This window comes from Paramormyrops kingsleyae, chromosome 7 (genome assembly GCF_048594095.1).
Source record: "Paramormyrops kingsleyae isolate MSU_618 chromosome 7, PKINGS_0.4, whole genome shotgun sequence".
Lineage (NCBI taxonomy): Eukaryota > Metazoa > Chordata > Actinopteri > Osteoglossiformes > Mormyridae > Paramormyrops > Paramormyrops kingsleyae.
In genome coordinates, this window is record NC_132803.1 from 13134228 (window position 1) to 13147074 (window position 12847).

Genomic DNA, 12847 nt, shown 5'->3' on the forward strand with positions numbered 1-12847 from the left:
GTAAATGCCTTAAGGTAGGAATCTGGAGGCGCCCAGTACCTGATAGACTTGTGTGTCGGGAACATATTATAGCTATCAAATCAAATCAAAGTTTATTTTTCAAATGCACAACAGCACAGCAAACAGCGGTACACACAGGCAATGAAATGAGTATCCTACAGTAAGTAATTGCGATATGTCAAAAAGGAAATAAAATCGCTGCCTGCACCCAAACAAAAAATAAAGCACAAACTGTCCACACTAACCAGCTATTGAGCAGCACAATGCAAAAGCTATTTAACCTGGACCACACTTCCTGAAATCCGCATGGACACCCACCTCCACATGGAGGTCCTGCAGTCTCAGGTCAGTCAATCCCCCGAGACGACCGGCCTTCCTCCCCCGGACCTGGGGGCCTCCTCCTGCTACAGGCAGAGACACAGGGTCCCTGATCTACCTGCGTTGTGGAGGATGTGAGATGATCATGACAGAACCTCCCAAGGAAAGCTATGCCTGGGCTCCCTTAAAACGCAGAACCACACCCAAGTCGCTACGGGTTACGTCTACCGCGTACAGAGAGACCGCCGACATTGTAAGAGGCCGGAGGACTGTAGGCAGAGAGCAAGGGGCTGACCGGGTCATGCATGCGGCTAGGAAAAGCAGAGCAGCAGAGGCTGAATCGACTTACACGCGTGGAAAGCACATTAAAACAGGCTCCTGGGAGGTCACACCGTATCGAGGCAACTCTGACCCAAATTCATTTAAAGTGCACTGCACTGTGCCCTTAATTCTGGCACAAAGTGTCTTCATTCCTGCCAGCATTAAGGAGCCAGTGATGATTTTGAAAAATCTTGACAGTAGTCTCCATTTCCCCCCCTCGGGCAAAAATATTGCCACTCGCACAATGCTTCGAGGGTTGGCTCGCGTCCTGGTACTAATGGTCATGTTTTTATGAAAACTGAGGGGGAAAACACAAACACAAGAACAATTTGTGCCTCAGAGACTACATTTCAAACCGTTATGAAGTTTATATGGCCGCCTTACTAACAGGAAGGTGCCTGCGTTTCATCTAAAGTCAGCAATAAATACTGTATCTATAAAAGGGTAAAAGCGCGGCACACAGAGGGCCGGTGATACCACAGAAGGTGGGCCTTTGCTGGGCCGGTGATACCACAGAGGGTGGGCCTTTGCTGGGCCGGTGATACCACAGAGGGTGGGCCTTTGCTGGGCCGGTGATACCACAGAGGGTGAGCCTTTGCTGGGCCGGTGATACCACAGAGGGTGGGCCTTTGCTGGGACAGTGATACCACAGAAGGTGGACCTTTGCTGGGACAGTGATACCACAGAAGGTGGGCCTTTGCTGGGACAGTGATACCACAGAGGGTGGGCCTTTGCTGGGCCGGTGATACCACAGAAGGTGGACCTTTGCTGGGACAGTGATACCACAGAAGGTGGACCTTTGCTGGGACAGTGATACCACAGAAGGTGGGCTTTTGCTGGGCCGGTGATACCACAGAGGGTGGGCCTTTGCTGGGCCGGTGATACCACAGAGGGTGGGCCTTTGCTGGGCCGGTGATACCACAGAGGGTGAGCCTTTGCTGGGCCGGTGATACCACAGAGGGTGAGCCTTTGCTGGGCCGGTGATACCACAGAGGGTGGGCCTTTGCTGGGACAGTGATACCACAGAAGGTGGACCTTTGCTGGGACAGTGATACCACAGAAGGTGGGCCTTTGCTGGGACAGTGATACCACAGAGGGTGGGCCTTTGCTGGGCCGGTGATACCACAGAAGGTGGACCTTTGCTGGGACAGTGATACCACAGAAGGTGGACCTTTGCTGGGACAGTGATACCACAGAAGGTGGGCTTTTGCTGGGCCGGTGATACCACAGAGGGTGGGCCTTTGCTGGGCCGGTGATACCACAGAGGGTGGGGCCTTTGCTGGGCCGGTGATACCACGGAAGGTGGGCCTTTGCTGGGCCGGTGATACCACAGAGGGTGAGCCTTTGCTGGGCTGGTGATACCACAGGGACACAAACTTAATAAATAAAGCAGGGATCTTCTGCTGATTTAAACATTCCACGAAGAACAAAGAGGGGATTTAAATTGAACGCCGTAATTTCATTGATCCTCATTCAGCTCAGTTCCTGTTTCAATCTTTAGTGAGGGCCAGGCATTTTACTGCTTTATCCATGGTATATAGCTGTTTTACCAAAATGAAGAAAAATTCTGGATGACACACTTAGGGTTCGAACCCTAGGTCTGTGCATGCCCCCCCCCCCACTTTTGTGGCTTTCCTCTAGCTACCTCCCATCATCCAAAGACATGCAGTGGAGGTGGACCGATGTCTCTAAATGAGTGCAGGTCTGTGTATGTGTGCAGGCCGAAAAGCATCCCGTGACAGAACGTGTGGACCGGTTCCTCCCAGGATAGGCTCTGGCTCAACACCAGCCTGACCAAGAGAACCTGAACAGTCAAGGATTCACCAAACCCAATGCTACCAATCCTACCTACAACACAGGGCGAGTGTCTGTGGATATCAGCCCAAATGCCGCAGTGATGCGGGCCTCCTGCTGGGGGCGCTGTCTCTTACACAACCACGGCAATCAGTGCATAGCCACAGAGTCAAAGCCAACTAACTCTTCAAGGCCAAGTTTAGAGCACTAATCATTTCATTTACACAAATCTTCCTCTCAATTTTGTTCAGATTCATATTTTTAAAAGCTTGATGCATCACAGCTTCTGGCCCCAGGGTACCAAACAGATACTAAACATTTGTAACGAAACTGATTACATGTCACTTTACAAAAACCACTTTAAAAGACCTAACAGCATCTGGCAGGCCTGAATTTAGAGTGAGACAACGGCCCATTAACTGGCACGTCCCCCGACTGGATCTGCAGGTACGACTCCCGCCAGAATTCAGCGCTGACTTGGCTGCATACAAATGAGCGTGGGATTGCCTGTGCGGGTCCCACAGGAACAGGGAAGGCACCAGAATGCATGCCAGTGGAGGCCCGCCTTGCCGAGAGCTGACAGCATGCCCTGGGGCCGCCGGCCTCCCTGGGACGGAGCCCGATAACGACGCACTGGGGGAGCGCGTGCAGCAGAAATGCCTCCATGCCACACATAACCATTCCGTTTGGTTAAGTCGCTGTGACCAGTGCGGCCGTCCTCCTTCAAATGTGTACTGGCGTGTGGCTAGAGGGCACCAGGACCGCGGCTGATCCGAACTGGCAGTGCAGCCAGGCGTGCCACCTAAAACGGGCACCGCGGCAGTGCCTCTAGTTACTCTAGATTCAGGACTCGACCCACAATGTTATCCACCCTACATTTCCCTTCACATCACGAAAAGAAAAACATTTCCAGAAGCATCTACACAATCAAAGGCAACTAGAAGTAGATATAGACTGAAAATTGCCCAGATTAGATTTAATAAGTAGGATATTTTATTGTGATACCAAATAAAGACATTTCATTATCCTTAACCGTTTCCGAGTTATGACTATTGGGGTGTCCCCTAACCTGGTGAGAGGGGACACTACTTATTTCCAAGGGGGAATCACCTGAATTTTTTTTTTTGATTTTCCAACCTATCTAGTTTACTGCGTGCTTTTTTGTAGGCTACTAGAAGAAATTTGCTCAATTTTAAACCGTTAAACAATCATCACATTTCAATGAATAATCTCAGTGCAGTTTTTGAAAAATAAGGCACAGACTGGGAAAAAGGTTAAAAAAACCGGCAAAAATTAACGTGACATTTCATGAAGGGGCGAAATCATAGGCTGGACCGGAAGCGTTACCTGCCAGCGGCTAATCGCTGCTGTTCACCCCTGACACCATAAGCCCCCCCCTCCAGAGGGTCGCAAGCTCAGAAACGAGTCAAGAAGGAAAAGGCCAAACGGACATAAACACATTTAGGACAGCCGGACCTCGACTACGATACAGGACACCTGGACACTCATTAAATTCCAGCCAGTCATTACAAAGCTGCAAAGTATGTAACCCTTACTTCACTGAGAAAATGGCAGTTTATTGGCTATATATAATGTGATGTGATGCACAAGTTTCCGTTGAGGTTCATTTCTCTCTCTTTCTCTCTCTGTCTCTCTCTCTCTCTCTCACACACACACACACACACACACACACACACATCCATATGTGAGGTCACTTACGTGCTCAGGGACAAATGGTCACTCTCTCTTGGATTCACAGTTACATTTTGGCACAATACAAAAAAAAAAATACGACAGAGAGCTGCTACTTTAAAGAGCAATATCAAAGTGGAATGGCCCAGGCTAGCCTACAATATGGTTCATGCCCTCTTTCTGGCAAATTCTACAGATGATTAGCCCAGCAGTCAAGGAAGATGGTGTTAAAGAAACAACAGCAACGGCCTGGCTGCGTCCTCGTCTGTTCGGGCCAAAAAAGTCCAGATCGACTACGTGGCATCGGGAAGATTCAGCTCTCAATGGGAGAAAGGGGTCGTACAACACTACAACAGGCGGGACTCACAGCTCAGCGTCTATCACTGTGGGCTTCCAGAACTTCCCGTTTTACATCAATTCAGCACATCTGTTTAACCCAATGGGGACCAGAGCAGCAGCCAACAGAAAGTGGGTTAAACCTGACAGTGACTGTCAACACACAGCAACAGCACTCACAGTGACAACCCCGTCCATCCCATCATCTGGGTCAGAATTCCAACGTAAACACCCAAGGATCTTCTCGCAGACTCGTTCACCCCCATCATCACCATCCCACCAGGGTTCCACACCATCCCCATCAGGGCCAAAAAATGCCAAATGTCCAAATGCATGCTAAAATTAATTATTTAAATTAATCTCCCAACTGAAAAAGTTTTCCCAAAATCCTTACTGAACCATCAGGTGCAGACTGCAGCAGACTCCCCAAAGATGCTGAAATACTGAATAATTCAGGCTACCTATTCAGCCCCAACACCGCCCTCACATTTATGCATGCAGTTTCCTCCGGTCCTTTGAGACAAACATCCTCTTCCAAGCTGTGGACTGGACAGGAATTTTGTGCGGCCAGACTCCTCTCACGCCCCCTGGACTCCGCAGAGTGTCGCTTTCAAAAAGTCTGCTGCTGCAGCTCTGCCAGTAGCGCTCGGGGTCACTCGACTGGAGAATTTTCCATAAACAAAAGCCCCTGTTAAAGTTCCAAGGCTTTATTTTAACTCCAGTGCTTGCATGTCTGTGCGGTTTTCCCATCATAAAAAAAGGATGGACAACACAGCTGCCGTGGGAACATGTCAGAGGAATCCCAGCATCCTGAACCATGACACTCCCGTAGGAGAAGGACGTGCTCGGTTTGATGCCTTTCTCGCATTCATGCGCAGGCGGCGGTCATAACAGCACAAACAGCATGTGTCAGTTACCTACAGTCAGGCTGCTCGTAGGATGTCAATCCCACACACGCATGGTAGGAAGCCTTCACCGTACACGGGTTCACATGTAGGTCCGCTTTGGGGTTTTAAAGCTTATGAAAGGTATCTGTTGGAGGTCTACTCGGCGAGCATATGGCATATAAATGTCGTTCTTCACGCACATAAAACTCATCTCCTCAATGCAATCGGGTGGTATGGTCAGCAGTTCAAGGTGTCGCTTGTAAACCAACAAAAGAATCTACCAGTATGAATGGATACGACGGATTTTAAACATTTGCTTTTTGAATAAAACAAAATCACATCGGCAGGTGTACAAAGCAACACGTCCGATCTCTCACTGCCGTCCATTAATATTCAGCATCAGTTTCAATAGAGAAATACACAAAACCTTGGGTGTGTGTGTGTGCGGTACATGTAACCAGGAGGTGTACCACAACCCCTGAATATCCACCACCAAAAAGAAACGTGACTGTGGACGCATAAGGAAACACATTAATACAGATCGGTAACCAGTGTCATTTAAAAAAATCTAATCTAACACAGTGAGTCAATGCATAAAAGAAGCTTCAGGCGACATCCCCCATCACCCTAACCACATGTACACGCACTTCAGCCCTTGTGTTTGTTCATCCACCACCGGTCCCACTACCCAGCAAAAAAAAAAAAGCACCGTCTCCCTTTCTGTGCATCGGGATGCTGACTAGCACTGGAAGACTGTGTTGCCAGACGATGCTCCTGCAAGGTGCATGCTTGTAACAGTCTCTTTGGGTTCAGCACGGCGATTTACATCAGGGAAAAAAGAAACTTCTGCAACGCGACTTCAAGATGCGACCTTGCACACGTCTTGCGGCGCAGCAAACAATAGCGACGCCGCCTCGGCGGCAGCATTTGCAACTTACCGTGTGATCAAGCCGTGCTCCTGTGCAGGCGCAAATCCATCTAAGCGAAAAGCAAGTGGTCCCGGGAAGGACGCATCCTACTCCGCGGTTCTCCCTTTTCTTTTTGTGCGATTCCCCACCCAGCGGTTCGTCGACACGTTCCCGGGAAACGATTAGAGAATGTGCTGTATATTAAAGAGGACGGACAGGGGCGCTGTGAGCAGGAGGCGGAGCGTAACAGGCGGACACACGGAGCTCAGTCAGGCATACAGAGACCAGGCGCACACACAGTAGAGAGAGGGGGACACGGAGAGAGCGAGGGACACACAGCAAATAGAGGGGGACAGGGAGAGAGGGGGACACAGCAGAGAGAGGGGGACACGGGGAGTGATGGATATGGAGAGACTGGGGGGAACACGCAGCAAAGTGAGCGGACACAAACATACCAGGGGACACACCAGGAAGGGAGGACACGTAGGGACTGGATGACACACAGTAGTAGACGGGGGACGCGAACTGTAACGAGTACAGCGTCAGGGGGACACCCGGAAACCAGGCGGCTGTGAACGGGACCGGCTGCCCAAATGCTTAATGGGACGCAAAAATCAAAGCTTACAGTGTCTTTGCCCTGATGATTTTCCATCCAGAACAAGGTGCCAGAGTGTGACACCATGCTCGGATTATAAATAAACCAGTATAAATATACAAATAAAAACGTAACGAGTCTGTCCGCTAAAACACACCAACAGCACCACACTAATCATCTATCAGTTATTACGTGCCTGCGAGTTTCAATGTGGAACGGTGTTATTCAAAAGTAACACCGCATTTGCAAAGTTTGACTTAAATAATTAAAAATCAAATCACTGAGGATGTCAAGGCTCTGTGTGCGTGCTCTTCAATGACTGCTATCCCTCACATAAGCTTCACTGCCGAGCGGTTTGTTTCTTGAGGCAGTGATGAAGACATAATCTCAGGAGTCCCTTCGGTTTCTGTGGATGATCCGCCGAAACTCCTTTTCGATGACTGTCCCTTGGCTACTGTACGCCTCATTACCGGGAGACCAGAAGCCCGCAGGCGCGGCTGACTGGTAACTCAGCGGTTTAACACCGATCCGAGCCTCCCCATCCACACAGCCCCGGCAAATGCACGGAATTCTCTATTATTCAGACTAATTTCTAGCCTATGCAGTTTCATGATCTGGGAGCCATTCTTGAGGTCCCGCTTGAAGAGATAAAGACAGCTCCTCCATAAATGTCTGGTTTGTTAGACGAGACAGTGAGGACCGCGTGGGCTAGCAGAACTTCACAATTAGTGGTTATGATGCAGCTCTCCTGTTGCAGCCAGGGTAAAATAAAAAGCAGGCGATTTGAAAATGCAAATTCTGTGCGATAAACAAGAACGTTAAGGGTTTTGTTATAAAGCTTACATCTGTTGATGCCATTAAACGAATACCAATATTTATTTCCTTACACAAGTTAACACGTTCACACACACACAAGTTTTTGCAGCAAGGAATGTTGAATTTGTTTTCTCTTCATGAAATGATTGAGTTTTCAATTCACATTTAATTGCATATTAATGTACAGCTGTGTCCAAAAGTTTTGAGAGATAAAATTTTTCATAAAGTCTGCTGTTTCAGTTTTTATTATGACAGTTTGCAGTTAATTGCAATTCATCTGATCATCTTCATAACATTCTGGAGTATATGCAAAGTCCCTCTTTGCCATGAAAATGAACTTAATCCCAAAAAACCCATTTCCACTGCATTTCAGCCCTGCCAGGAAAGGACCTACTGACATCATTTCAGTGATTCTTTCGTTAACACAGGTGCGAGTGTTGATGAGAACAAGGCTGGAGATCACTCTGCCATGCTAATTGAGTTAGAATAGCAGATCTTCCTCTGTTAACCATGGATAACTGCAAGGAAACATGTGCAGTCATCATTGCTTTGCACAAAAAGGAAAAAAGCAAGGATATTGCTGCTAGTAAGATTGCACCTAAATTAACCATTTATAGGATTCTTCAAGAACTTCAAGGAGAGAGATTCAATTGTTGTGAAGAAGGCTTCAGGGCGCCCAAGAAAGACCAGCAAGCACCAGGACCGTCTCCTAAAGCTGATTCAGCTGCGGGATCGGGGCACCACCAGTGCAGAGCTCGCTCAGGAATGGCAGCAGGCAGGTGTGAGTGCATCTACACGCACAGTGAGTTGAAGACCTTTGGAGGATGGCCTGGTGTCAAGAAGGGCAGCAAAGAAGCCATTTCTCTCTAAGAAAATCAGGGACAGACTGATATTCTGCAGAAGGTACAGGGATTGGACTGCTGAGGACTGGAGTAAAGTCATTTTCTCTGATGAATCCCCTTTCCGATTGTTTGGGGCATCCAGAAAAAAGACGAAAAGGTGAGCACTACCATCAGTGCTGTGTCATGCCAACAGTAAAGCATCCTGAGACCATTCATGCGTGGGGTTGCTTCTCAGCCAAGGGAGTGGGCTCACTCACAATTTTGCCCAAGAACACAGCCATGAATAAAGAATGGTACCAAAACATCCTCCGAGAACAACTTCTCCCAACCATCCAAGAGCAGTTTGGTGAACATGCCTCTGGCAGCATGATTTCCTCCCATTTCACCAATATTGAGGAGAGGCCATTGTACTAAAATGTATAGTGACTCTTACAAATCTCTCCCAGGGTGCCAGCTCGATGACAGCGGGTGACAGTTTGGGGTGGGGCCTAGGAACCTCCACACAAAAGCGGCTGCGTGTGCTGCACCCTGCTACTCCTAAAGAAAAACCACCCAATTAGCCAAACTTTTGACGCCACCGCCGGCCGCCCGAACCTCCATGAAGAATGTGCTGGGCAGTCAGATTCGTTACCAGTTTGTTTCATTTAAAAATCAGTCATCCCAGACTTTTCCCATTTCAGCAAAGGTCCCCTTCTTCCCTGTCCTGTCCCCGACGGCGGCCCCCGTGCCCCGAGATCTTAGGCCGCCGCCTCCTCGTGGCCCAAGGGTCAGGATTTGACGACGAAGTCGTGAGCGTCTGTCTCTCTGAGCCATCTGGCACAGAAAGGAGAGAGCGGTGGCACGGGTGCGGGCCGTACACTCTCACTGCGGCCTTCCGAGAGAAGGGGACTGGGGGCACATATCCTTCATCATCAACAGCACACATGGCCAACTCTCACTAGAATGTTGTCTGCCCCCCCCCCCCCATGCCCTCCAGCGACACTCCACATCAGTGGACTAAATTAAATTAGACTTAACCCTCCTGCCCAGGAGTGGAGGACAGACATGCAGAGGTCCCCCCCCCCCACTAGACACACCCAAAGAGGAGCCTGATAAAAACTCAAGTAAATCGCCCATAAGTCCGTCTGTGCAGTGACTGTATTACATTACTGTACATGCGAGTCAGTGCAAAGGGCATGTGGGGGCTGTGCCTGACAAGCACGACCACATTCTTTTAACGGGCCCCCAGTGCAAGATCTTTTGTGTGGGGGCTCCTTGCCTAGTAATAATATATATATATATATATATATATATATATATATATATATATATATATATATATATATATATATATATATATATATATATATATATATATATATATATATATATATATATATATATATATATATAAATAAATTGGACAGTCTAAGCGAGCCAGATGAAGGGGATACTGACTTGTTTGGTTTCTGGCAGAGTTCATATTGCAATGTACTGTGCTTGAGTAATTTAAGCTAACAGATCAATAGCCTCCTAATCTGTCCTGCGAAGGTGGCCGAAAGGCCTCTTGCCCTCCCCACCCCCATTTCTGTGGGCCCCAGTGCAGCCGCACTGCCTATAGGTCTGCTAGCGTGTGGGCGTTAGTCTGTCTGTTTTGTGTCGAGGTTCTGCTCATAGACCCTGTGAGCATCAGTGCCCGGGCTCATCGTCCTTTTTAACATCGTCTTTGCACTGCGGCATGTGGCATAAGGACCACGGATACCTGCACCGTGTAACATCACCGAGGAGGAGGAGGAGAAATGAAACGCAGAATAATTACTGTAGTAAATCAGATGTGGGGGGGGGACGGGGGGTTTGGAAGGCTTCAGGGTGGATGCTTTATTTAAACCCATGAGAACAGCTATGCAGATGAAAACAAGACCAACAGAGCAGCAGCTGGGGGAGATTTCAAGGAGAGGGTCCCACGTGCCCCAGGTAAAACGCCCCGTGCATCATCGCCAAGGTGACAAGACTCCTTGGGGCTCGTTCCCAAGCTCACTCAGATGTCCACTCACTACTCAGATGTAACCATCCTTCTATCCACAAAATACACAAGGACTTGCAGGGAATCCTGATTCAATTCCTGGACAGCTAGGATTAGGGAGGAATAGGATTCCATGCCAAAAAGTAAGGGCTGCAGCGTGGCCGAGGCGAGTCCCACTGGGGGCTCTGCGTACGAGGAACGCTTTGGAATCCATTCACACGCAGTCCACTGGCTGTGCGGAGCGCAGTCAGAAGAGGCTTAACATAGCCACTGCTAAGGGACGCGATTGATACTGGCCAGTTTCGATCCCGCTTTACAGAGCCAAACAGCTCAATGCAGATTAAAGAGCTTTTTCATTAGGAAACGGCAGGATCGTGCATTTTCAACTCTCAAACACGAAAAAACATGGGTTTTTAAGTACACCTTTCATCACACAGAAAGGAAACGCGCTGAATGGTCTATTTTTAAAAGCTATGCAGACTACCACAGAGACCACAAGCACCTGGAAGACTGTTCCCTTTTCATCTAGATTTTACAGCGGCGCGCTTGACGTCATGCATCTTTTTTTTTTTTTTTTTTTAAAGCTTGGTATCACATTCCATTGACACTTCGAGCAGTACTTCATTTGCATATGGAGCTGTTTGCATCTCATTTACATACAGCATAATAATGTTGCCTAGCAACAGATGACGCTCTCTGTTCAGCCGTTCCCGAGTAGCGTGACGGAGACCAGGCCACTGATACCTCCAGCACCTAAAAACTAAATTATAGGAGCGATGCAGAGTGACGAATGAGGGTGTCAGGGCTCGCTATTGTTCAAGCGTTTAATGTCACGTAAAGCACCTAGACGTCTGCAGGGGAAAAGCTATAGGCTGTGTTACACTAGGTACATGCACAACCTTTGTACATCCAGCAATGAAAAATGCAGATTAACAGCATAGGCCCTAAATTCACTGACAACGTGAAAGCTTAAGATTCATGCCAAAAGGCATTTGGATGTAATTGTAACCCACTGGGGCCTTTTTCGAAACTGAGTTTAGCCCTAACCCTAACCCTAACCCTAACCCTAACCCTGTCACCCGTACCCCCACTAGCAAACCTAACTAGGTAATGCTAACCGTAAACACAAATCAAAGCCTTACCATAAGCCTGATTTTAATGCCAAGCCCCAATATAAATATTAAACCCAACAATAGCCCTAACCCATTTCTTACTGTTCTGCTACATTTTCTTTGAGAAGAAAATAAATTTGACATTCAGTTGCAGGGATTTACAGATCATTGTGCATCTTCGCGTGTCATTGTTCTGTCAAGGTAAACTGAGCAGACGGCCATCTCTATATCCGTCGGATAATTGGATCAGGAAACTAGCCTCCTCAGTTCCCATTGGATACTCAGATTGGGAGAGAAGCCTCCTCTGTATCAGGTGCACGCCCAAAAGAAACAATAACTGGTTACTAGTTAGGTCTGCCGCACGGATACGGATACGGATACACATTCCTGTGAGATGCACATCTACTGTGAGAAGAGAAAGTAAAACGTCCAGCATCAAGCATTACGGCAATCGCCCTAAGTGTCTATGTGTCTTCTCCAGACCTGTAGGGGGCGTTCTGCACGAGGGGCCCAAATGACCATTCCGAGCAGCTGTATGCACAGAGATAAACTGCCCTGGTATAAAAACAGTGACACTGTGTCCAGATAGCTGCCAGAGTATCCTGTTGCAGAGGAAGAAACTGTCTCCCTGATATATGTGCCAAAATTAAAAAAAAAATAAATAAAAAATCACTGAGGGTCTAAAGATACCTGCGCTTATGATGCAGTCAACAATGCATCGCTGACATTCATGTTTGCATGCCTGCAGATATTTAAAACAATGATGCATATTTTCATTACAGGGTTTTTGTGTTTACATAAAAGGTACATGCATGGATTTTATTTTTTTTTGCACCGAGTGGTTTTCCACGGAGGCGGGGCACTGAAATCACGCAGCACGGTGGACATGCAGCCCAGCATCAGCGAGAAGCCTCCAGATACAGTCACTATTGATTCGGGGGTCAGATTTCACGTACACCTCAGCAGAGGCGACCCAGCACCCCCGGACCCTTTGCTGAAGGGTTTCCATGGAGACGGCAGTAGGGAAGGGCCGCCGCTACCCGTGGCTTTAAATCAAACTCGTCGCCGTCTTTGGCTCTTGGTGGGGGTGGGGGGGGGGGGGGAGGGGAGGCTCCACCAGCCGTAACTGTGGGAACCGTGACCAAAGCATTCAGCTCACTCTATTCTTCTCCTGCTATTTTTAGCAAGTGTGAAGGGCCTAAATTATTATAAATCGCTCGAGTT

The 12847-nt window shown here is 48.2% G+C and overlaps 1 protein-coding gene across 2 annotated transcripts in view; it reads right to left on the reverse strand.

Annotated features, from left to right (window-relative positions):
- The window catches only part of plppr1 (phospholipid phosphatase related 1), a 47202-nt gene that overhangs the window by 24000 nt on the left and 10355 nt on the right, over positions 1-12847 (reverse strand). Inside the window, exon 1 of one of the 2 annotated variants that reach the window (XM_023808218.2) lies at positions 6287-6486. The exons of the other annotated variant lie outside the window; for it this stretch is intronic. The gene's annotated coding sequence lies outside the window, so the exon portion shown is untranslated. Of the gene's footprint in view, positions 1-6286; positions 6487-12847 lie in introns of those variants that run through there. 2 annotated transcript variants of the gene reach the window in all.